Below are 23,576 nucleotides of genomic sequence, written 5' to 3' on the forward strand. Positions count from 1 at the left end.
ATGGTCCTGTTTAGTTTTTTTTCAAAAACTCGGGATTTAGGTGGTCAAACGCTTTTGATAAATCGAAAAAGACTCCCACTTCAATCTCAGACTCATCGAGCCTATTAGAGCTGCACAAGCTGAGTGGTAGCAGTTTGTGTGGAAAATCTCAGGCGAAAGTCACGTTGACAGGTTGTAAGTAGATTTTTATGATCTCAAAATTGGTAAAGACGATTGTGAAAAGATTTTTCAACTTCTATTTCCCTAGAATAAACAATTTTTCATATCTTCTGGTGTTGTAGGGGGAATCACACAAACACGATCTCTAACATATCCCCACAAAAAGAAATCTAATGGCGATAAGTCACATCCAATGAATCCACCTCTATCGATCCATTTCTGTGGGTAATGATTATTTTAAAATTCTCCAACATCCCGTTGGTTACGCGGAGAAGCTCCATCTTGCTGAAACAACATTTGTTTGTCATTGTGCAAGAAGTTTAAATATCTAGGCCAGTGTTTTATTCCACACCATCCATTAAGTGACCAAATGGTTTTTTGGTTTTGTACTTCATTACCATATTTCTATATTTTAGGGTTATGTTTATAAAGAAATCTCAGATTTTGGAGAAGATTTTTTTCTTGAAAATGAGACTTTATAGGTCGGTTCTGTTGACAAAATATGGCATTTTGCGGGCAATAGGAATTTAACTAAAACAAAATCTCCCACAGTTGGCAGTTTTGTACTGGTAGAAATGTGGGTACAAGATACTACAGTCGAGTTTACATTGGCATCACAGACTAGTTGATTCTTTGTACTGGTAGATGTTTGGATGGATCCGAGATACCATAATCGTGTCTACATTGGTAACACAAATTAGTTGATCTTGAAAAACAACTTCTAGATCATTTATATTAAATAAAATGTTGGGCTCTATCTTCTCTTCTTTAAAGTTTTCTTCGTATTCAGAGTTGTCGATGTCAGATAGATTAACCTCTTCATTATAAGATTCTTCAGTTTCGCTTTCACTAATTCCCCACACTTTGGCCAGGTTTGTTTTCCCCATTTGTTTATGAAGTAGTTTCACAACGGACTTATTAACAACTCTGTCTCAATATTTAATCGGTGTAATACCTGTTTTTCGAAACCCTGATAAAATATTATTAGCAGCATTGTATGTAATATTTTTCATTAATTTCGTAAGGAGAAGGAGAAGAATCTCTCACCATTTTATTTTGAGTGGTGCACGTCTAATGGCTGGGTCAGATAAGTCGAGTTGGCCATTTCGACATTATGATCTTGCAATACTTGTATGACTTCTAATGACGAATGGCATGATAAGTTGTCCCCTATAAGAACGTTTTTACCTTAGCTTTTTTTACAAAATAGAATGATAGTTATTTTAACCCACTCAATAAAGCAATGGGCATCGCACCATCCTGAGTTTGTCGTTTTGTTACTTTCGAAAATCGACAAAATCGAATTTTTCGAAAGTATCTGTGCTCATATAAAAATTTTATATCTCGGGAACGGTAGGTCCTATGGGAAATGATCACTGTCGAAAAAAATTTTTTTTGTTAATGTGGGGTCGGGAAGTATTCTAAAACTTTCAAAAACTGTTTACAAGACCAAAAATATTCTTAAACCAGAAGAAGCAGAAGATACGGCTCTATAAACTTTTCTTCTTGACAATTTTTCAAAAATATACAGGGTGCGCCGCACATTCAAAAAAACTGAAAAATTGGTCCCCCTATTATTCAAAATTGGTTATAACTGGTTGGTTATATTGCGATATAGCCGCATAAACAGCAAAAACTTTTGCATTGGAGGTTTTCACCTATTATACAAGGTGTTCCCGATGTTCCGTGCTAAATGAGAAATGTGTTAAGTGCCTAAATTTGCAGATATCAACTTCAAATTTAGCAGAGAAGTAAAAATACGTGTCCACATTTAAATCTTGAACCAGGACACATGGAAGATCCAGGGCTATAACCTCTACTTCGAACAATGATTGTATCGTATACAGGGTGTGTCGTTTATGGGCAAAAAATCTAAAATATCCTAAAAATTTTCCGTTTTTTTGGCTAAATTATTGGCGATAAATGAAAAACCGTTAAAGATGGGATAATTTTATTTGAACAGTATTGAAAACCACGACGTGAGAGAGTTTCAAGTTTTCTTACCGATGTTTGCTGTAACTCTGAAGTTCGACGAGTTGTGAAGGACATTTAATACAGGGTGTATGGACAATTAAATTACATTGATTTTGCGAAAGCTCTTTCTTTTTAAAATAAAAAGCTGCTTCGCGCTACGCGCTACGACCATGGCCCGCTCAGTGACGATTTTTCGAAAGCAATCTTGTTACTTTTGGTCCTCCCGTCGTCCAAATGTCATGTAAACCACATATGATGGTAAAATTTGCCCATCTGACGCGGTAAGCATGGCCGATGAAGCAGTTTTTGAGTGGTTTAATACCCTCTCGTTACATTAGTTCTGGACCTTTTTATGTTCTGGCAGGGAGATTCCCGATTTCTCTAAATACATTTTGGCCAGTATTCTTAAATCATATTTGTCAAAGGGATAGCCCCAGTCAGCACATGTATTTAGAGAACTAATAAATGACTTTCTTCTACGTTGGTAGATATTGGCTGTTGGCTATTTCACCACGGTCAGATCGGAGATCGTTATAACTTCGAATGAAATGTTAAATTAATGGCACGTTGTATTTTCCTTCACAAGGAATTCGGACTTTGATTAAAACTGCTGCACATTTGAGTAAAGCTTTTGGAACATTAGCAGGTCATATCGGTCTAATCATTAATTAGTAATATTATGATATGAAATGAATCCGCGTCAGCGATATCAAAGTGCGGCACGATCACGTCTCAAACATAAACATAAACATGAAAAGTTGGCCGCTTAATTCCAGAAAACGCTTCTCCGTGATTTTCCTTCATCCGCCGGCTTAAGTGATCTACTAGGGAATGTTTGAGAGTTTTATAACGTTTCCTTTCTCTAAATTTATTACGTTTTTACGTTTTATTTTTCCTTTATTATTATTGTTTTGCGGGTTATGTATTATATTATCGCTCGCTGTGCGTGACTGATTTTATTGCCATCAAATCGGTAATTGTGATAAATTTCCAACTGCAATTGTGCAATTTATGGTTTATTTATCGATGCACCTAGGCAATTACCGGTTTTGCGAAGCCGTAGACTGAAGCCAAATTGTTTATGCACTTGCTTGGGAACTCGCGGATAATTTATAGAACCTACAATGTATGATGCGGTTGATCGACAGGTGCATTTGCTCATTTTCAGCAACAAGTGATGTCACTAAAAGAGACAAAAAATACCTAGTTGGTTAAATTTGGTAGTGGCAGATAACTGTCAGATTTGGACAGTTCAAACTACGTTTCTTTGTTATTGTTTCTATTTTCTTTTGGCTGGGCCTAAGCCTATATATTTTATATTTAAATTTATTTCATTCTCTTCATTAATTACGAATTAATGGCAAATACAATGTCACAAATGAAATAATCCACTTACACCAAAGTAAACCAAATCTAACCAAGGAACAATGACTCAGCAAACGGCTTAAACGGAAACAAAACATTATATATATGAAGAATGAATAAATATGACAATTTTTGTAAACTAAGTAGCAAGCTAGGCACTGCAGTATATTATGCAACAAGTGCGGTAAACGGCATTTGGCTAACGAGTTTATTTGACACGAGCGGAACGCAGCGGAGCGAGTTTTAATAAACGAGTGAGTTAAAAAGTTTACCGAACGTGTTGCGTACTATACTTTTTCTACGACCGTTAGTTTTTGGGTACATTTTCGCAACACATCACAAATACATTCACTGACATGACCATCAGAATTGACAAACGTCAAAATTCAAAACGTGCGGAAAAATCCGATTGCTCCCCAGTCCGTGCGGTAAAATCTCGGAAATGTCCGAAGTGGCTCGGATTCGTGGGAAACGAAACGGACGTAGTAAAGTGACGCTTCCCGCACGCTAGATCGGTGAGTAATTAGGTATTTTACAGAATATTGACGTCAGAAATAGAAGCAACAATTAAACAAAAACAGGAAGCCTTTAGTAAGTATCTAAACAACAAGGGTGAACAAAACCTCGAGAACTATAGAAAAAGGAGAAATGATTAAAAAAGTATAACTAGACAAGCCCATAAAATTCCTTGTAATCGACATATTAGTCACATACAAAATGATCTTGCTTATAAAAAACGTAATGATAACATAAAAAACAAAAAATTGGCGAAGACGACAATGGACGAAACATTATTAAAAAGTGTGATGTAATGAACAGATTGCCTCAGATGAAGTTCCCTCTTTAAATGAAAATTCTATAGGTGAAAAGGGAGCTTTTGTGTTAGATATAATAGATTTCAGAGAACTGACTGAAGCGCTAAAAGTTGCAGCGAATAGAAAAGCGGCGGGAATGGATGAAATCAATGGAAATATTTAGGTATGTTACTATATCTCAAATTTCATCTCTTAAATATATCTGTTGGAAAAGCACTGGACAGGACTGGGAGAAAGCACACGTAATATTCAGGAACGTAAACAATGTTTTCACAACACAACAATTAATATAAAAACTTAATTATTTAAATAGAGCATGGGAAATTATGTTTCAGGAAAGATATCCTCCTTATGGTAATGCATGCTACAGTCTGTACGTAAATGCAGAAAGAGTGATAAAAATTTCATATTATTAAAAAATGACCTTAACCAACTTTTGTACGGCCATGAGATTATCGATGCCAATTTTGAGGAATCTCTGCATGAGATTGAGATTCGAAAAGATGTTTTTCTACTCCCGTCTGTAAAATAGCTAATTTCACACCGATCTAGCGTGCGGGAAGCGTCACTTTACCACGTCAGTTTCGTTTCCCACGGATCCGAGCCACTTCGGGCATTTCCGGGATTTTACCGCACGGGTTTGGGAGCAATCGGATGTTTTCGGAGATTTTACCGCACGGTTTGAATTTTGACGTGTGTCAGTTTGTCAGTCGTGTTGTTTTGGAAAAATGTGGTATGCAATACACTTGGTAAACGTTTTAACTTACTCACGTACCACAATTGTTGTATAATATACTATTTAATTTCATCTTTTTAGATTTCTCATTTAGAATAATAAAATCTCTTGTCGAACAACTTGTGAGTGCGGACAGATACGGAAATGAAATGTTTTTACTCTTTTTTTTGGCCAGTTAGTTATCAAAAACATAATAGATTATGGAGGGTGTGATAAAATGATCGAAAATTGCCCGAAATGCTGTTGATAAATTTGGCAACATAGAATTCTTTCTCTTTGTTTCATTTTCATTTCAAGAATAGGAGTTTTTGATTCTTAGAGAAATTTTTAAAGAATACAAATCTAAAAAACGCGCTGGTGAGTAAAATTTTTCCTATATTCGAGTATAGTTACGCAGATCGCTCGATTCCTGACTTGGTATAGTATGTCTCCAAGTATATCTTCTTGGATTTTGACGGCAGTTATCGAAATAAGCTACCGACCTAACCAATCAACATTGTAGGACACTATTGGAGATTGCCTTTGGTTTTTTTAAAATACAAACGTTTAATATATTCAAAAGTTGCTAATTTATGTAAATATGGATGGCAAGGAACATTTGGAATGGTTTTTTCGCCGCATCTGGAAAGTTCATTGAATTATTAACTTTTTTTATTTTAAATTTAATTTTAGAAAGTTATTAATAAGATTAAAAGAATTGTTAAAGAATATTTGCATCTAGACTAATCAAAATTCGAAGTGCTAAATCGAAAAAAGGTGAATAAAATTATGTCTAAATATTATATATATTTGATTAGAATTAGACATTTAATTAATTCCATTCCAACTCCTGCATTTTCGCCCTTAAGAAGCGAGGAGTTGTCCAAAGAGAACAGACAAAACTTTGAAATTATCCTGTAAACACATGAAAACCAGACTATCAAAAAATATTATGTCATTACAATCGTCAAACATTTTCAATATCCACTGGGAAAAGATTCCACTTCATAAAAAAAAACGTTTTGATTGATTAAAGTTGTGCTTTAATAATCCCTGTTATTACAAATTAAGAATCTGGATATAGGAGGGTCGTAATTACTTTTTTGGGTATGGTCGGTCAGGTGTCAAGACGATATACTTCGAGACAAACCATATCAAATTCCAGCCCGATCCCGGCGTTATATACCTGCGGGAACTTAATTTTAGAGTGGCGGGGCCGGCATGGATTCGGTGTTTTCATCGCCAATAAATTCACCCGTCTGTTTGTTATCCTTCGGATCGGTTGAAATCCGTAACCGCTTTTACGACCTCTCCAGGAAATTGATCTCGGGACTTTTTTTCTTCTATTCGGTGTTGTTGCAGCTGATTGCGGAGGCGTTTATACAACGCTTAAACTTATAAAATGACGTGTCATTAGCGCTCGGATAATATTCTAGAACCGAGGTTTTTTTTTTTTTTTTGTAAAATGTGCGAAAGCTCGGTGAATGGGTGACAAATTGAAATTATCGCCCGCTGGAAAACCGTCCCGACCAACCGGGAATTTTTAATTCGTTCCGCTCGTTTTTTCTCGTCTCGAGTGTATATTTTGCTATTCGAGTAAAATTAGTGATTTTGTTTTTGCTTTCTATTCGACTTTCCGATAACCCCACCTATTCCGTAAGGTACGCGACGCGTAGCACCGAAACCAACTGTTCTACCGCTCTTTTCGCATCCAATGTGTCGAACGCAATGGTGAGCTTTCGGGGATGAGGTCCGTAAACACTGGGGTTCTTCTAAGATCCATTTTGGAGCTCTTGTTACTTTCGAAAATCGATGAAATCCAATTTTTCGAAAGCATCTGCGCTCGTATGTTTTATAAATCGCCGTTGGTACAGAAATGATCACCGTCGAAAAAACTACTGAAACTATGAACTTTTATTCTTGACAATTTTTCAAAAATATACAGGGTGCGCCACAAATTCAAAAAAACTTGGGACCCCCTATTATTGAAAATTAGTTATAACTGAAAGACTATGATTCACTCCCAGTGTTCGAAGTGTTTTGAAAACACGAAAGTTGATATACGTTTGAGTATATCTGGCAACACCGCATGATTAAAAATATTTTACGCAAGTAGCTCATATTCGCTAACACAAGTAAGTCATGCTACATAAATGTCTGATAGGACACTCACCATGAATAACCCTGTATACTCCGGTTTTGTTTTTTATCTATCTCAATAATAAGTCGATAATGAATCCGCACTTTATTATAAAGGCGGTGCGATGCGCCGGGGAGTCGTTTCGCGAGCGACCAGAAAAATGGCGAAAAAAAAGCAGGCCCGTGTAATCGGTCCTAATTTTAGGGCAGGCATGGAAATTTGGCAAAGCGGTTCCGGTCGTTAAGTTACCGCCGTCTCTTCGTTTCGGCTACTTTATTATCCCTAACGAGAATATACTTTCGGACCGTATATAGATTTCGATCTAATTTCCATCACCGCTTTGGCCCACGCAGGTGGGCCCCAAACAGCAACGATGACAAAATGCAAATTTTCGAGTTAAAAAAAAGTCAAATAATTTCAAAAATAAGTAAATAAATAAATAAATAGATAAATAAATAAATAGATAAATAAATAAATAAACAGATAAATAAATAAACAGATATATAAATGTTTAACCTATTTTTTGGGCAATACTATGCCACAAAAATACATCCAAATGGACAAAACTCGAAAATAAAAATAAAAGAAGTTAGGACCGTTTGAGTTATGTAATTGTATAGAAAATCTCATCTTTTATATTGTTAGTGAACTTTGCAAATAATAAACTATCTTTACAATTATTATTATTATTCGTTTTTTTCTTTTAATAAAATACAGACATCAGAATCAAAACAATTAAAAATGACTTAGGTGGCATAAAGTCAACAAAGATTGATTTCAAAGCTTCCAGCAAGCCAAAATAGGGACGTTTCTGTATTGATTTTGTACAATTTGTTGCTAATATTTCGAAACTGCAACACCTCAAAACTTTATAAAAATGGTGTTCCCGTTTAAAAAATATGACTTTTAGGGATTTTTTCATTTAAATTTTTATGCTAGTTTTTGATCTCCCTATAACAAAGATTTTCAGCCGAAGAAGTCGATAGATATATTTAGACCTGCACTGTTGACACAAAATTCAAAATATATCAGTAAGTCTTAGGTATTATATATCAAATAAGTCTAGAAACTTTCACGGAATTAAAAATTGCTTGAATACAACATACGATGCCAACATCAAAATTACAGCCTCACAAATTAAGAAAGAAAAGTAATCTAGGCACTTTTTGTAGTCTTCATTCTGGATATAGTATTAAAAAAATATTAAATCGTGAAATGTCGTTTTAGCTTACGAAAAGATTATTTATTATTTATATTTTTGTTTTACAGAAAATCAGAAAATTTCAAAAAAAATTATACCTACTGACTGACCTATGAAAATATACAATTTTAACTGTGTAAATGATTTTCAAAACGTGGAACAGATTGCTGGTGTGATAATATGTCAATATACCGGGTTAGTAAAAAGTACCAAAAACGAAATGTAGAGTTAGTAGCCAAGTTTTTTTTCCATGTGACGTATAAAACAAGACACTATCAATTTTCCGACATATAAGCCTACATCATATTTTTTTAAATCGAACGCCCTGTATATATATATATATATATATATATATATATATATATATATATATATATATATATATATATATATATATATATATATATATATATATATATATATATATATATATATATATATATATATATATATATATATATATATATATATATATATATACTTTCTGTATACTAAAAGGGCAACCGCAGCTCGTCGTCAGTATATTAGACTCTATCCAGAGCGCCGAGCTCCTTCAAAACAGATATTTTCAAGGCTGGAAAAGAAATTTGCAGAAAACGGTAACGTATTGAATGCTAAAAAGGTGTGCCAGAATCATAATTTTTTAAATGAAGAAAATAAGGCAAATATATTGAGATTCTATGAAGCACATCCAGCTTCCTCTATTACTAGAGTATATGAAGTATATTACTAGAGTGTATGAAGTATATAGATATCTCGGGGATCATTGCACTCAGTTTTGGGAGAATATAAATTTCGTAAAATTCAAAAACCAAGTGCAGAACAATATCAAAGGAGGATGCAGTTTTGTTTGTATTTTTCAAATGAATCCCGAGGATAATAATTTTTTGAAAGACATTTTATGGACTGATGAAAGTTCGTTCACTACAAGACAAAATACGCGATATCGGTGTCCAAATAATCCTAAGCAAATACGCGAAATAGAAACCCAGGAGTACCAATTAATTAACATATGGTGTGGTGTCATAGATGGGCATATCATTATTTGCAACTCTTAGAGCACCAAATAGAACAATATATAGAAGATTTACCCCTAAATATATCAGCGCTGATTATATGACAGCACCTCACAATGTTGTTAAAATTTTTCTTAACATGGAATGCCGCACGTGCATAGAACTCCTTGTAATAATGTTACGTGGAACTTTATCAAAGGATTTTAGAGGCAATCAAGCAGTTGAGAGACAATCCGGAAATGTCACTAAATGCAAGACATCATACAATTAGAGTGTATGAGACAAGAATCGTAAACCTAATAGGATTGCCTAGTCCGCCAAATCTGTCCGTAAGCGCAATGCGAAAACTTTCGCTGGTTGTGACGTAGGTGAAGTCCTGTATTGGCGCGTTTACTATGTAAATGCATGGAAATAATCTGAAACTGACTTGAATGATGAACTTTGAGTATTGTGAGTAGCTAATATAGCATTTTGTTTGGATAATCACTCGTTATTTTCATTTAATGTCAACATTAAATTGTTTTAGTACTTATTTAATAATTATTAGGTAGTAATGTAGGGTAGGGACCCAGGTAAGGTAAAAATAATACTATTGCAATCAAGTTTGGCTTATATGTATTATCTTGAAATACATATATTAATTAAATATTGTTACACATAAATACATAAAACTAGCGAACAAAACGATTTTGTAAAACTTTGTGTTTTACGGCATTCTACCATTTTAAATATACAAAAATCAATAAATACTTATAAACTAGAAATCCCTATTTTTGGATATATTAAAGAACATTAAAAAACAAAAAATATATTAGGCATACATAACAACTATTTATGGTAGGTAAACAATAATATGTATTTATATGTACCCTCGTATGTACATAATATAAAAAATACATATTATTACATATACTTAAATCTTTATTTTACAATTTTACGATGCTTTCTATTTTTTTTCTGCGGGTACCATACTTAGCTTTATAATTTATTATTTGGGGCTCGGAGATGGATTTTTCTCTAGAATTTCACTTGATGCATTCGATGTTGTTGCTAAAAGCTCAGGCAATACCTGCCGAGCTTCTTTTTTGGCATTTTTGGAATGAAGTCTTTTTGATCTAGATAGTCCTGCTTCTGTTGGTGGCTTCTGGTTAAATAAGAATAGGGTGGGGACAGCAATTTTTTTTTAGAATCTTTTTAAAAGGTAAACCTAAAATTTAAATTTTGTGTAATAACTCATTTTGTAAGTCTCTTTCGTAATCGTTTTCAGTAAAATGAACTGAGCAGACATAGCTTTTATCTGGATTCAGTTTGCCCTATATTCTAAATCGAACTATCTACTCGTTCCGAATAGTTCGGGATACTTGATCTTTCTTTGGGAAAGCGATGAAAACTACATTTTCGAGAACTTGCTTTTTCATCAAAATAGTTGTTATTGCACATCTCGTTCCAACTATTTTTGATGTAACTTATCCCACTGAAAAAGGTAAAAGAAATGTATTTCTTACCTTTACCTATATTATTATGTGTAATATTTTGAGCTTACATCCTAACTAATAACACCGCTAATAAGCAACACGAACACAAAACTTTTAAGTTTTCGTTTAAGGTTAAAAATACTGTTTTTCTCAGTTCTCGCCACTCAAGCACATACAATTTTAAATTATTTGTTAAAGCTTGAAAACACTGTTTTGTCCAAGTTTTTTCTTACAGAAATACAATTAACACAAACATAAGCGCGCCACTCACTTGTTTAAATTATTTTAATTGTTCAAAGAACACAAAAACCGTTAGAGGACTTCGTTTACGTCACAAGCGACCACGTGCCATCGATAATTTTGGCGAACGTATGTCTTATGGGATTGGGCAATCCTATTAGGTTTACGATTCTTGGTATGAGAAATATGTTCATTGTAAATGGAAAAAGATATTCATTTAAAAATATATGATGTAGGCTTGTATGTCAGAAAATTGATAGTGTTTTGTTCTACTAACCCTAACTTTTGTTTTTTTGGTTTACCTTGATATTTATAAAAACAAAAAAGTTACATACAATTAAAATGTTCTCAAGTTAAATTGACTGTACGGGACACTTCGCACTTGCCTTCATTTTGTCTGGTACCAAGCAAGAACTAGTTTGTTAAAACAAATTTTTGCTAAAAGAAATTAAAAAAAATTACAAATAAATATTTATTAGCGTAATTTTTTCGGATTTTCTTCAGTGGCATTAGGTTTATTATTTGCAAAATTGCTTAAATAAAAAATAAACGAATTTTCTAATTTTCGTCCACACCGTGGTCCGTTAATCACCCGGCCTCTTATTAGACCGCTAACGATCGCCAATGAATTACCCAGTTAACGACCCGATTCAATAAATATTTATAAACAAAACCATTTTGTATCGGAAAGGAAAAAAAAAGGCACCTCCGTACACACACACACACACGGGCACACGTGTGTGGTGATATCGTGGTGGTGGTACATAGTGGCGGAACAAACACAACATATACCTAAATGAGTAAAACATTTTCAGTCTGCATGGTGCTGCAGCGTGGTGTTGTGTGTGTGTTTAGTATATTCAGAGGCGACGGGACTCTTCCAATATGTCAGTCAGCCTCTTGCCAGCAGTATCACTAGAGGAGCGGTCGTGTCCAGAAGAATATCGCGGACAGCCTCCGATGACGTAGCCCCCCGGACGCGAGATTCATTTTTTTTTCTCTTCTTCTTCGGTTATGTGTGCGCGTGTTTTGGTGTCGTGCGAGAGTGCGGGCAAATTTGGTGAAGAATTATTTTTTTCAAAAAAACGAACCCGACACGGTGGATTAGTATTTTTAACGAACGTCTGGAAAGTGTCGTTCGCGATTTACGGCGGCGGGGAGCCGCCCCGCGTGGAACGCGGCGGGGAAACTAAGCAGACAGGTCTTAAGGTAAATAAGTCGATTAGTATCGGGGAGGAGTTTACCCGTTTTTTCCTTTTTCACGTAAACGCCCGCGTTTTTAATTAGATTCGGGCGTAAGAGGGAGGCGGGGGCGCGTTTAATTTGAGACATTGAAGAATGCCGCCGGCGGCGGCGGGATTAAAATAGGCGCTTTGGCGATGTATTTACCTTTTTGTTTTGGTTTACGTACGGAGTGCGTAAATATAATTTCGTGCGGGAATTTTATCCGCCATTAGTTCTTATTTATCAAAATAAATATGAACTAGAAGTTCAGATTTTCACGAAATTATACATTTTCACATGAAATTTGATAAAGACACGGTGTTGTCGAAACAATTGTCATGTAAAAATATATAATTTCATGAAAATCTGAACTTTTCTTATTTATTATGAATCGTTAATTATATTAATAAGTTTGATTAGTGCTTTTTATTCGCGACGCATTTGAAAATGACTCGATAAAATAGCCGACTTTTATTTATTGATCCATTGACGGGAATATTCACGGGAAAGGGGGATTAATCGACCACGCTAAAAATTGTGACAGATAAGCGAATTAAAAAGTGTCTGTAAATATGTAACGAAGATTTGCGAATCCGTAACGAGTGGCCGGTTATGGAATCTCAAAACTTGCACAAAATATCAAAAAATCAAAATATTATTAAAATATTTTATTGATCCATTTACAATATTTTAAATGGAACTCTATTCATGGACGTTTTTGAATTACTCTTAACTTCCTAAATTAAGAAAAAAAGAATTTATATTTAAATTATCCTCTGGACGAAGTTTGGAAAACAAAATGTGACACAAAATATGTAACGGAGTTTTGTAAATTCGTAACTAGTGGCCCGTTGATTACGGAATGTACAAAAAAACAAAAAAATAAAATATTGTATTTTTCTATTTACAAGAAGTTTGTATATTCATGAATGCTTATCAAATTTCTCTTATTTTAAATGGAACTCTAGATATGAACGTTTCTGAATTACTTACAGCTTTCTTGGCATATTTCGTATATTATAACATTCTTGAGGGGAGTATTCCCAGAAAAGAGGGATTAACCACCGTGCTAAAAGTTGTGTGTTTTGCGTAAATATTATATTTAAATTTCCCCCTGGATGAAATTTGGAAAAGAAAATGCGGTATTTGTTTTAGCACCCTTTTTAAAATAAATTACACAAATTAAAAAATGTCTATAAATGTGTAACGGAATTTTGTGAATTCATAACGAGTGGTCCGTTAATTGTCCAATGTATAAAATATGAAAAAAAAAATATTATTAACATATTGTGTTTTTTGATTTACAAGGAGTTTGTATTTACACTTCGTGAATATCGACAGGAGAGGGGGGTTAACCGACCATGCTAAAAATTGTGACGGTTTTGTCGCCCTTCATAAAATAAATAAAGCAAATTAAAAAATGTCTATAAATATACGTAACGAAGATTTGTGAATCTGTAACGTGTGGTCCGTTATTGAATCTCAAAACCTGTACAAAATATCAAAAAAAATATTAAAATACTTTATTTCGCTGTTTACAAAGAGTTTGTATTTTCGTGAATGACTAGCAACTCCTTTATTTTAAATGGAAGTTTATATTTGAATTACTCGGAACTTTTTTGCCATATTTCGTATATTATATGACATTTGACGGGAATATTCACAGGAAAGGGGCTTTAACAGACCATGCTAAAAATTGCGACAAAATATGTAACGAAGTGTTATGAATCTGTAGCAAGTGGTCCGTTCATGTTAAGTTCTTCTTTAAAAATACTCGGTCACCGCCAGGCACTAAGTAACGCAGAAAAGAAAATTTTGCTAACTGGGATTACCGTCAAGTCACACCCACCCACCCACATAACAACTATTTGCTTAATATTTTGACAACAATAAATTTTTGGATGCGGTTAGATGAAAATCATTTCCTTCTCCTACAAACAAAATGTTATTATAATTTTGTTTCATTTGTTTTATGACGTGTCCGTTAGATTTTTTTTGTAGTGTTTAATTTAAGTATTGAAAATGTTTTTATTAATACATTTTATTCACAACATAGTAAAAAAATATAATTAAAAAGCTAGAGAAAGAATTTTTAATTAAAATTTTAGTCACTGCCTGAAACCAAAAATGACAAAAAATTTACCGGTAATTATTAAAAATGTCGCTAATTAATTAAATCAATTGTCTATCAATAAATTTTATCGCGTTTATTGGCCGTTAAATCGAAATCGACCGGAGATTTTAAAAAATCATATGCCACGATATAAATTATTGATAATTATTGTAATAAATTTAGACGTAATTAATTAAATTTTATCGACGACCCACTATTGACTATAAATTGTTTTTTTCAGTCTCAAAAATCAATTCCGATAAACGAACGTAGATAATTGATTAAATAGTAATTTAAACGAATTGATCGATTGCTAAATATAATTGCTTTAATTATTTCCGCGGAATTTGGCGGATTGGTTAAATTCGGATCAATCAAAGTTTCGCGGCCCCGCCTTTAATCGATTGTTGGCAAGTATTTATTACGGGTTTATTAAGTTTAAGTAAGAAATATCGTTAAACCCACATATCAAACACAATTTAGTCGAGAAATAAAAATCGATTTAGTTAATTAAATCACCTACGCGGGTTTGATTACCGCTTTTTTTCCTTTTACAAATATTAATTGACATCGCTATTTACCTTTCTAAATATGGAAAAGATTCAGTCATTCACATGGACGGCATAAATAATTAATTGACTTTACAAAGTAAATTAAATTTTCGAAAATGATTTCATTTCTAATTAATTTTCTCGGATGAAATTCATAAAATAATTAAAAATTAAAATCGAAATTGAATTTTCTTGTTTCGCAAAATTAGCGATTTGATCACGAAGAGAGAGCGGGTTATTGATTTAATGTAATATTAATTAAATTATACAATCGTTCGCATGGACGGCATAAATAATTAATTGACTTTACAAAGTAAATTAAATTTTCTAAAATGATTTCATTTCTAATCAATTTTCTCGGATGAAATTCATAAAATAATTAAAAATTAAAATCGAAATTGAATTATCTTGTTTCGCAAAATTAGCGATTTGATCACGAAGAGAGAGTGGGTTATTGATTTAATGTAATATTAATTAAATTATACAATCGTTCGCATGGACGGCATAAATAATTAATTGACTTTACAAAGTAAATTAAATTTTCTAAAATGATTTCATTTCTAATTAATTTTCTCGGATGAAATTCATAAAATAATTAAAAATTAAAATCGAAATTGAATTATCTTGTTTCGCAAAATTAGTGATTTGATCACGAAGAGAGAGTGGGTTATTGATTTAATGTAATATTAATTAAATTATACAATCGTTCGCATGGACGGCATAAATAATTAATTGACTTTACAAAGTAAATTAAATTTTCTAAAATGATTTCATTTCTAATTAATTTTCTCGGATGAAATTCATAAAATAATTAAAAATTAAAATCGAAATTGAATTTTCTTGTTTCGCAAAATTAGCGATTTGATCACGAAGAGAGAGTGGGTTATTAATTTAATGTAATATTAATTAAATTATACAATCGTTCGCATGGACGGCATAAATAATTAATTGACTTTACAAAGTAAATTAAATTTTCTAAAATGATTTCATTTCTAATTAATTTTCTCGGATGAAATTCATAAAATAATTAAAAATTAAAATCGAAATTGAATTATCTTGTTTCGCAAAATTAGTGATTTGATCACGAAGAGAGAGTGGGTTATTGATTTAATGTAATATTAATTAAATTATACAATCGTTCGCATGGACGGCATAAATAATTAATTGACTTTACAAAGTAAATTAAATTTTCTAAAATGATTTCATTTCTAATTAATTTTCTCGGATGAAATTCATAAAATAATTAAAAATTAAAATCGAAATTGAATTTTCTTGTTTCGCAAAATTAGCGATTTGATCACGAAGAGAGAGTGGGTTATTAATTTAATGTAATATTAATTAAATTATACAATCGTTCGCATGGACGGCATAAATAATTAATTGACTTTACAAAGTAAATTAAATTTTCTAAAATGATTTCATTTCTAATTAATTTTCTCGGATGAAATTCATAAAATAATTAAAAATTAAAATCGAAATTGAATTTTCTTGTTTCGCAAAATTAGTGATTTGATCACGAAGAGAGAGTGGGTTATTAATTTAATGTAATATTAATTAAATTATACAATCGTTCGCATGGACGGCATAAATAATTAATTGATTTTACAAAGTAAATTAAATTTTCTAAAATGATTTCATTTCTAATTAATTTTCTCGGATGAAATTCATAAAATAATTAAAAATTAAAATCGAAATTGAATTTTCTTGTTTCGCAAAATTAGCGATTTGATCACGAAGAGAGAGTGGGTTATTAATTTAATGTAATATTAATTAAATTATACAATCGTTCGCATGGACGGCATAAATAATTAATTGATTTTACAAAGTAAATTAAATTTTCTAAAATGATTTCATTTCTAATTAATTTTCTCGGATGAAATTCATAAAATAATTAAAAATTAAAATCGAAATTGAATTTTCTTGTTTCGCAAAATTAGCGATTTGATCACGAAGAGAGAGTGGGTTATTAATTTAATGTAATATTAATTAAATTATACAATCGTTCGCATGGACGGCATAAATAATTAATTGACTTTACAAAGTAAATTAAATTTTCTAAAATGATTTCATTTCTAATTAATTTTCTCGGATGAAATTCATAAAATAATTAAAAATTAAAATCGAAATTGAATTTTCTTGTTTCGCAAAATTAGCGATTTGATCACGAAGAGAGAGTGGGTTATTAATTTAATGTAATATTAATTAAATTATACAATCGTTCGCATGGACGGCATAAATAATTAATTGACTTTACAAAGTAAATTAAATTTTCTAAAATGATTTCATTTCTAATTAATTTTCTCGGATGAAATTCATAAAATAATTAAAAATTAAAATCGAAATTGAATTTTCTTGTTTCGCAAAATTAGCGATTTGATCACGAAGAGAGAGTGGGTTATTGATTTAATGTAATTTTAATTAAATTATACAATCGTTCCCATGGACGGCATAAATAATTAATTGACTTCATAATGTAAATTAAATTATTTATAAATATCCCGTGTTCTAATTCAATTTTCTCGGGAAATGTTGATACTGCAAACTTTTCTTTTTACAATACTTAATTAAAATTAATTAAAAAAAAAAGCCTACAAATGCAAAATGTTACGGCAAATGTTATTTTTCAAAAGCGTTTTCTTCGACGAGAATGACTTAATTTAACGAAAATAATCGTTCGTATGGACGGCATAAATAATGAATTTAATTATCTACAAATATTTAGTTTTGTAGTTAATTATTTACGGGATTTTTTTTCTTCCATGAGAATAACTTAAATAAATAAAAAATAATATTCGAAATTAGAATTTACTTTTCACACAGAGTTTGTGATAGGTTTAATATTAGTTTAATTAAATTAATTAAATTAGCCGCTATAACCAACGCAAGAAAAGTTTATGTTAATTAATTTTTGCTCTATAACGCCATAGAAACTAGAATAACCAGTACAGTTAATTTTAAGATCTTAATAGCACCAATAGTATTATTAGATTCTGCCTTGTCATTATTTCATTATATTAATTATTGGTCTAGACGGTATCCGTAAGAAAAACATACGAACTCGTAGACGCAATGCTATGGGGTTATGACCCCCAATATGGTGGCTAGACTGTGTTCCTCGGTACCAAATTGGATTTCTTAAGCGATGGCATATTTGCGGCACAAACTGCCGTGTTATTACTCAATTTGGACCAGAAAGGCGATTTAAATTCCTTCGAAATTTCGTATATATTTCGGTTAATTGCGATGAATGTCATTCTCTCGGGCGAAAATACTCTGCAAATTTTCGACATCGGCAGCATCGAGTGAAGGGTCACTAATCTTGAATTTTAGGGAATAGACATGTGGTGGTCCAAAATGTTAAAATGTAATATTTTTGAAAAAATTGTTTTTTTCATCTCTTGTGTTGATTGGCGATATTTTTACTACTAAATTAATACCTATCCAAATATTTCCGATATAAAATATGAATTAATCCTGAAGAAATTTCAAAAATATAATAAAATATAGTCGGCTGTTTGGACTAACTGGTTCCTGAATTTGTAATGGGGAAACCACTTATGTAGTAGAAGTACTTATGCAAAGGAAATGCGGGACACAGAAATAGAAATATTTAGGTGATACTAGCAAATAAGGGGAAATATTTCAGTAATACAGGATAATATAGAGAAATACGGGGAAATGTTTTTAGGAAGTACTCTCTAATACGAGGAAATACCGGCACATATTTGAATAACACAAGAAAATGCTGAGAAAAAAACGGGAAAATATTTTTCTCGAGTTTTTGGCTTCCAGAGAATTTTTTGGGAATAAAATTATTAAACTTTTCGTGGAGTAAAATTTTTTCTTAGAAAACATTTGGGTAATACGAGGAAAGACGACGTCTTACGAGGAAATGTTTAGGTAATACGGAAGAAGGCGAAATATTTGCGTATTATAAGGAAATACGGGGAAATATTTAGATATAAGGAAATACGGCTAGATATTTATGTAATCCGATAAAATACCCGAAAATATTTAGATACTAAATGTAAAAATACGGGAAATATTTAGGTTATTCGATAAAATACAGGAAAATATCTTGGAAATACGGCGAAGTATTTAGCTAATAAGAAAAAATACCGGAAAATATTTAGATGCTAGAAGAAGATAAGGAGAAATATTTAGATAATGCGACAAAACTACCAGGAAATATTTTGGAAATATTTCGCTTGGGTTTTTGATTTCCAAAGAAATTTTTTGGGAATCAAAATGTTAAAATCTTCTAAATAAACTAAGTAATATGCGGAAATGTTTAGCTAATATGGAGCAATAAGGCCAAATATTTGCGTAATATAAGAAAATACGTGGAAATATTTAGACAATATAAGGAAATACGGCGAATTATTTAGGTAATATGAACAAATAACGGAAAATATTTAGATAGTGAAAGAAAATACGGGGACATATTTAGGTGGTGTGAGAAAATACGGGCAAACATCTTAGAAATAAATATTTATAAATTAATACGAAGAAATACCCGAAAATATTTAGATAACAGAAGAAAATACGAGGAAATATTTAGGTACTACGAGAAAATACGGGAAATTTTTTGAGAATAGAAGTCTTAAATCTTATACGAGAAAATATTCTCTCTGGTTTTTGGTTTATAGAGAAATTTGTAGGGAATATTTTTTTTTCTTTTTTCATGAATAGCTTCGTAGGAATAACTAAACTAACCAAAACAAAACTTTCGACATTACGAATTGTATTCATTTCCGGTCGAACTAAAATTAGCCTAACAGGAATCCATTATCTAGTTTCTATGCGCGATGTCGATAATAAGGCGCGATATTTCGTCGATATCTTCATTCCTTTAAATTCGCTTAGCGTTGCATTCGAAACAATGACTGATTTGCATAGTTCGCACGGGCAATCAGAACCCGATCAACTTTGTTATTTTTTTTAATCATACGCTATAGATCGTACTGCAGTTTGATTTTCCTGGCAACGCCACGGTTTGATAAACAAGGCTTGGGTTACAGCCCGAGTTTTTTTAAATAAAAAAATGTATTAAGTGAAGGAATGGTTACAAATCATGTGCGCAAGGGCATTTGGGTTCCTAATTCTTTGTTGACTTGGTCAAAATATTTGCTGGAACTCGAATCCTTACGTTTGCTTGTTGTTACTTTCGAAATATCGATGAAATCGAATTTTCTCTCTTTACTCTCTTGGCAACGAAAGCTATATCTCAGCAACGAAGCGTCGTACAACGTCGCTGTTGGTACCGATGGAATCAGCGTCGAAAAATAAACGTTTTTATTTTTCGTCTGTTCTCCGTTCTCTGTTTTCTGTTCTCTATCGACATTCCATAAAAACGCGAATATCTTGCGAACGGTTTGAGTGAGGAAACTGAAATTTTGCTCCTTTTAAACAGCCCACAGCAGAACACATAATCTCTTAAGAAATGGCCGCGATCAGACCTTGCCGTCCATCTTTTTTTTCGCCATTTCCGCTGTTTTCCGAAATTTGATGCTATCGACTTTATATTTGGCAATTAAATGGCGAAAAATGCTATAAGCTTTTATTTCTGACAATTTTGAAAAATATTCAGGGTGGGGCCAGTATTTGCAAAAAACTGAAAATGGAATTTCCCCGTTAATGAAGAAGACCACGATTCAGAATTTTTGTACGCCAAAATATAGCTCGTGAAGACAGCAAAGACTTTTGCATTTAAAATTTTTACCTATTGTACAGGGTGTTCGCGATATACCGTGCAATATTATAAAACGTAATAGGTGCCCTAAATTTAACGCTACCGACTTCAGATTTAGCAGAGAAGTAGAAGTCCAGACCCACATTTTAACCATTAAAGTTGGGCCCGATCAAGTGCCGCAACGTATTTAAAAAAAAAAGAAATTTGAAGGTTTTAATGGGATTTGATTATTATTTTCACAAAACGAAATAAGTTATTTTCAGTAACACTAGCGTCTCTCTCTATTAAATATATAATTTTTATATGATATCATCATATCATAATTGTTATGTCATTTTTTTTTTTCATTCTAAATTGAGTAATTTTCGTATCACTTCAGAGAAGTTGCGTTGTAAAAGTTCTTCCCTTTTTACAGTTAACGGTACTTAAAGTTGTTTAGTCTTGCGAACTTTGAACAATAAATTTCAATTAGCCTCAGTTTACTCAATCTTTACGAGTGTTACCATCGGAATACCCAAATAAACAAATGTAAATTGTGCGAGGAATACGGCATCGATGGGGCCGTTGATACTGCGGCAATCAGGGTCAAGGGGCAGACGCACTTTTAAATACTCGTTAAACCTTATTTTTATATTTTTGCTAATTACATTTTTTTTTGTCTAAAGTATTTTGTAATCTTGAAACTTGAAAGACAAGGTCCTAATAGGCCATTTTTTAGAATTAAAGGTAGGGATTTCCCAAGAATAAAAAACATAACCGTCTTATTTATTTATTTATTTTCAAATCTTTTTTTTACTTACTTTCGTAAGCGTTTTTTTTTTAATTCTTTACATATTTTGGTTGCTTTTTTTTTTGTTAGCATTGTGTTTATCCATAGCTGTGGGCTTTTTTTTCCGCCATGCAGAGTTCGATACACATACATAGCGGTCACTTTTAAACCATTAAAAATACAGGGTAGGTTATGGGATATTTTTGAGAAAAACCAAATTCATTTTTAAGTTTTAGTTTTAGTTTAGTTTTGATATTTTGTTTCTGGCACATTTATTGCAGAATTCATAAGTCTGATTGTACAGGTTGTCCCAAGTTTTAGCTACTATTATCAATATTGAAATTGAAAATAAGTTAAAGTTAAAATTAAATTTGAATAACACCCTGTATTTTTGGTAAATTTTGTGTTCTTTATATAACTTGTATCGCTAAAAAGATGCGGGATTTATTTATTCGTTTTTAAACTGATAATTCAAATGCAACAGTCACTTTCGATCTACTATTCTACTATTTACTATCCACCAATCATAACTACTTTAAAACACCACACACCAAATATTGTTTTCTCGGAACTTCTACTTTGCGGATATTTTCTCTGACATTCTGTTGCGGTCGAAGAGAACCTTTGTTCAATATAACCAACCTTTCATTTTCTGAATACATTCGGGTTTCAACTGAAAAAATTAGATTGATTAAATCAAATATTCTTTTTGCGTAGACATTTAGATGCAAAATATCCACTCAATATATGATAAAAAATCGATTCAAAATTAAATAATACAGGCTCACTTATAGGAAAAATTGTTCTTATTTTAGGGTCTGCTAACGTCATTTCTGATATAAAATTTAAGATTTGTCGAAAGACAAACTTGATGTAGGACATTATACACTAATTCAAATTCCCGGGAAATTCAAAAATGCAATAATATACTCTATTACTACCTGTTTTTATATACAAGTGTCGGAATATAGTCATATTTTGTATTCTATAAATGCACGGTGTTGCCGAAACAGCTGTCATAAAGTATTAAAAACTGTGAAAATCTGAACATTTTTTGTTCTAATTTAATTTTTAATAATATACTGAGTGTTTTTTATTTAAAATAATACATATGGTATTTACAACAGATGAACGGAAACGTCAAGGCAGGAATTTCCCAAAATAAAAAAAAACCGTCTTATGAAATATATAAAATGTAATTTTAAAAGCTTTTTATTTGTTGCTTTTTTGCTTACTTTCGCAACAGTTTTTTTTAATGCTTGGTTGTTTTTTGTTGTCATTGTTTTACCCAAAGCCCTAGGCTTTGTTTTTCACCATCCAGAATCTGGTAAATATAGTGGTCATTTCTTAAATCTTTAAAAATACAGGCGTAAAAGTTGAATAAATAATTACTTTTGAGAAATACCTTTTCTTTTGTTTTCGCATTTTGTTCGTAGCATATTTATCGCAATTGCAGGGTATAATATGAGTTTGGGTGTACTTAAAGGATGTTCTAGTATGATATTTTCGAAATTATCCATAAAAATCTCTAACAAGGGACTAAGTGGGTTTCCCATAATCAAACCTTCTTTAGAGATGTAAATTTGTCCATTAAATTCAAAATAATTTTGGTTTAAAGACACTATTTAGCAATCTAATAAATCTTGTTTCAACAATGGGTTGACCTGTTTCAATTAGATTTAAATACCTCTTCATTTTTAAACTTAAGTTCTCACAACATTAATTAAGGTTTTATTGTCATTTTTCGGTATATATATACAGAGTGTTTTATTTAAAATAATAAAGCTGGTAGGAATGGAAGAACCTGTATATACGAACAATTAAAAATTAAAAAATGTAGATTAATCTATGAAACTTTTCTATTTAACTGAGGGTTTCCAAACCTCACCAGTTTGTCTGTGGACTCGTATTTGAACTATTTTCACGAATTTACATATTCGCTTAGGCAATTTTATAAAAAAATATTTTCGAATCTTATTTTTTGTGCGTTATTGCTCCAAAAGTTTGCCTAATAAACTCATACCCACTGGTGGTGATAATTGGATAATTAAGGCATGGCGAAGCCGAACAATTATTAAGCAAATCCAAAAATGGTGGCAATAATTCAAAAGTTGATGCCGCATCTCG

General features: G+C 31.9%; 1 protein-coding gene across 2 annotated transcripts in view; it reads left to right on the forward strand.

The window, feature by feature from the left end:
* Positions 1-11,933: 11,933 nt before the first annotated feature.
* LOC132700652 (uncharacterized) overlaps positions 11,934-23,576 on the forward strand; it is a 170,678-nt gene continuing 159,035 nt past the window's right edge. For both annotated transcript variants that reach the window (XM_060668117.1, XM_060668118.1), the window contains exon 1: positions 11,934-12,309. The gene's annotated coding sequence lies outside the window, so the exon portion shown is untranslated. The remainder of the gene's footprint in view (positions 12,310-23,576) is intronic.

Source organism: Cylas formicarius, unplaced genomic scaffold (assembly GCF_029955315.1).
Source record: "Cylas formicarius isolate icCylForm1 unplaced genomic scaffold, icCylForm1.1 PGA_scaffold_4__25_contigs__length_36172078, whole genome shotgun sequence".
Lineage (NCBI taxonomy): Eukaryota > Metazoa > Arthropoda > Insecta > Coleoptera > Brentidae > Cylas > Cylas formicarius.